A 3,671-nucleotide genomic window follows, 5' to 3' on the forward strand; every position below is an offset into this window, starting at 1 on the left:
TTCCTTGGTAAATACAAATAAATCCACCCAAGTCATACATGCACATTCTGGAAAATTTTTAGCTTCACTGAATTTATGGCGTAACTAAGTAATCCACTGGTGAAAGCAAAATCAGTCAAATCAAATTGTTACAACTCTCCAAACCTGGATGAAGCCATTTAAGTCTGTACACCAGTAAGATCAGATAAGTCATCCAGGAACTATTTTGTTGTTTGGCAACTGAATACAATGCAGGTTTTTAAACTAAAGAAAGTCCATTCAAATCAGGTATGTTACCAGATGACAAATTTGCTTTTGCAAGCTTTTGTTGATCTCCGCTTTGTAATACAGACTTCCAAAACAAAATGTACAGGTTCCTTTCTTTTTTGTAAACTATTAACCATTATTTTCTGATTCTTAGAGCCAGGGGCCATCAAAAAGACCTTGACCATCTTCCTTCTTCTCCTCTGAAATTCAGAGCTCCATATAACCATTGCCTCTGTGCTGGAGCTGGTTGACTCCCAGTTAATATTTCCTGTAGGTTCATAAAAATAATTTAGGATTGCTCAGCATACATTTTTTTCCTTGTTATCCAGTCATTTGATTAGTATTTTCAGAAATAATAGTTGATATGTTTCGTTTCTAATTTCAATGATAAAAGTGTTCAACATAAGAAATGGAAAGTGCAGAAAAGCAAAAAAAAAAAAAAAGTTTATCTACAAAGATAATCACTGTCAGTATTTTACTATATGCCCTACGTGCTCTTGAGCCCTCCCGTCACCCTTTTCTCTCCACCCTCCAACCTGCCCTTCTCTATCGCACTGCCACCCCCAAGTTCGGTGGCAGCCAAGCAGCAGGAGCAGGAGCTAGAGCGGGAAGCCAGCTGTGGTCTAGGAGTCCGTGGCCTAGTGTTAGGGAGGTGGCAAGAAGAAAGTCAGCTACTACTATGATGGTGATACTGGAAATTATTATTATGGACAGAATCAGCCCATGAAACCTCATAGAACCCTGATGACCCATAACTTGTTGCTAAATTATGGCTTATATAGAAAAATGGAAATAATACAGTCCCCATAAAACCACCGCTGAAGGAATGACAAAATACCACAGTGATGAGTACATCAAATGTTTACATTCAATAAAACCGGATAGCATGTCTGAATATAGTAAGCAGATGTAGAAATTTAGTGTTGGAGATGATTTTCCAGAGTTTGATGGACTCTGAATTTTGTGAGTTCTCAATTGATGGTTGGAGCTATGAAGTTAAACCAACAACAAGCCAATGTGGCTATTAATTGGGCAGGAGGGTTACATCATACTAAGAAATCAGAATTAGGATTCTGTTGTGTTAATAATATTGTACTTGCCATCCTTGAATTACTGAAGTGTCATCAGAGAGTCTTATATATTATTATTGATATTCATCATGATGATGGTGCTCAAGAAGCTTTTTATTCACAGATCATATAATGACTGGATCATTCCATAAATATGGGGACTTGAGGGATATTGGTACAGAAAAAGGCAAATACTCTACTGTGAACTTTCCAATGAGAGATGGTATAGATGTTGAGTCATGGGAAGATAAGTAAGCCTATTACCCTAAAAGTGATGGAGATGTATCAACCTACTGCTGTGGTGTCAGTGTGGTGCAGACTCACTGTTTGGTGTTAGACTTAGTTGCTTCAATATGACAGTCAAAGATCATGCTAAATGTGTAGAAGTGGTAACAGTTTTCAATATGCCATTACTAATGCTTAGGGAAGGTAGATAGATAATCTGTAATGTTGTTCAATATTTGACATATAAGACTGTAGTTGCCCTCAATTGTTGCAGTTCCCCATAAATTGCCATATAATGATTACTGAGTATTTTGGACCAGACTTCAAACTGCATATTAGTCCTTCAAACGTGACAAACTGAAACACTATGGAATATAAGGAAAAGATAAAACATTTATTTGAAAATGTACACATACTACCTCATGCACTTGGCATCCAGATGCAATATTCCAGAAGATGCTGTTCATGAAGACAGCGGAGATTAAGATGGAGAAGATTCAGACAAGAGAGTTTCTATATGAGTATCAGATAAATAGCTTGTGATTGAGGGATTCTCAGATTCTGAGGATGAAGAAAAAGGAGGTCAGAAATGTGGCTATCTTGAGGAAAGAGTAAAGAAAGCTAGCACCAAAGAAGACAGAAAGGAAACTACAAAAAAAGTAGTTGTTGAGGAAGAAGATAAGCCAAAGGACAAGAGTGGTGTAAAGATGGATACCAAAAGAGTCAAATCAGAACAACTCAGCAACCTTTGAATTTGAGAGTCTCGCCAATTTCAGAAACCATAAAAAGAAAATATTGGGAAGAAAGTTTTTTCTTTTTGAAAATGTCTGGCTTCATTTTATACTAGTTTGGCGTGGACTGTGTTTATTTTCAAATTGGCTTGTTTTTTTCTTTGCAAGTTTTATTGACTTTTCTCATTATAAAGCAAAATTTCTTTACTTCATCTTGCTTTATGTAATAGTACCTAATGTTACAATGTCAAAAAAATGATCTATTCAAGAAATAAGTAGAATTTCTGGTCTGATTTTTCCCATGTTTTATAATTCTCTTTATTAAAAAGAAATGTACCTGGGGTTAAAAAAACAAACAAACAAAAAAAAAAACACTACAAAACCATAGTAATTAAGACTGTGTGACACTGGCATATAGATTGAAGATCCAGAAATAAAACCTCACACTTATGGTCAGTTAATCTTCAATAAGGGTGTCAAGACAACTTAATGGGGAAAGAATAATCTTTTCCACAAATGGGGTTGGGACAGCTGGATATCCACATGCAAAAGAATGAAATTGGACTTCTTCCTTAAACCATACACAAAAATTAAATGTGAGAATTAAAACTATAAAACTTAGAAGAAAACATAGGAGTAAATCATCATGAGCTTGAGTTAGTAGTTTCTTGAAATGATACCAAAAGTACAAGTAACAACAAAAACATAAGTTAGACTTCATCAAAATTTTAAGTTTTTGTGTTTCAAAGGACAACCTCAAAAAAAGTGAAAAGACAACCCTCTGAATGGGAAAAGATATTTGCAAATCATATATGATACGGGACTTGTATCCAGAATATATAAAGAACTCTGGTAATTCAGTAATAAAATGACAACCCAATTTAAAAATGGATAAAGGGCTTGAATAGACATTTCTTCAATGAAGATATACAAATGGCCAATAAACAAATGAAAGGATTCTCAAGACTGTTAAGTACCAGAGAAATGCAAATGAAAGCCACAATGAGATGTTACTTCACACCCACTAGGATGGCTAAAATAAAGACAGATAACAGGTACTTAAAAAATAGGGAAAAGTTAGAATTTTCATAAATTTCTACTGGGAATGTAAAATGGTGCAGCCACTTTGGAAAAGAGTTTGGCAATTCCTTAGAATTACCATATGACCAACAATTTCATTCCAAGGTATAGACCCAGGACAAATAAAACACATCCACACAAGAACTTGTACAAGAGTATTCATAGAGGGCACCTGTTGGCTCGGTTGAGTGGCTGCCTTGAGCTCAGGTTATGACCCCAGGTCCTGAGATCGAGTCCCACATTGGGCCCCCAGCTCAGCGGGGAGTCTGCTTCTCCCTCTTTCTCTGTCCTACTCATATTCTCTCTTTTTCTCTCAAAT

General features: G+C 35.9%; 1 pseudogene; it reads left to right on the forward strand.

Annotated features, from left to right (window-relative positions):
- The first annotated feature begins 228 nt into the window (after positions 1–228).
- LOC121476866 lies at positions 229–3,049 on the forward strand (annotated as a pseudogene).
- The last annotated feature ends 622 nt before the right edge of the window (positions 3,050–3,671 follow it).

Source organism: Vulpes lagopus, chromosome 2, assembly GCF_018345385.1.
Source record: "Vulpes lagopus strain Blue_001 chromosome 2, ASM1834538v1, whole genome shotgun sequence".
NCBI classification, from domain to species: Eukaryota; Metazoa; Chordata; class Mammalia; order Carnivora; family Canidae; genus Vulpes; species Vulpes lagopus.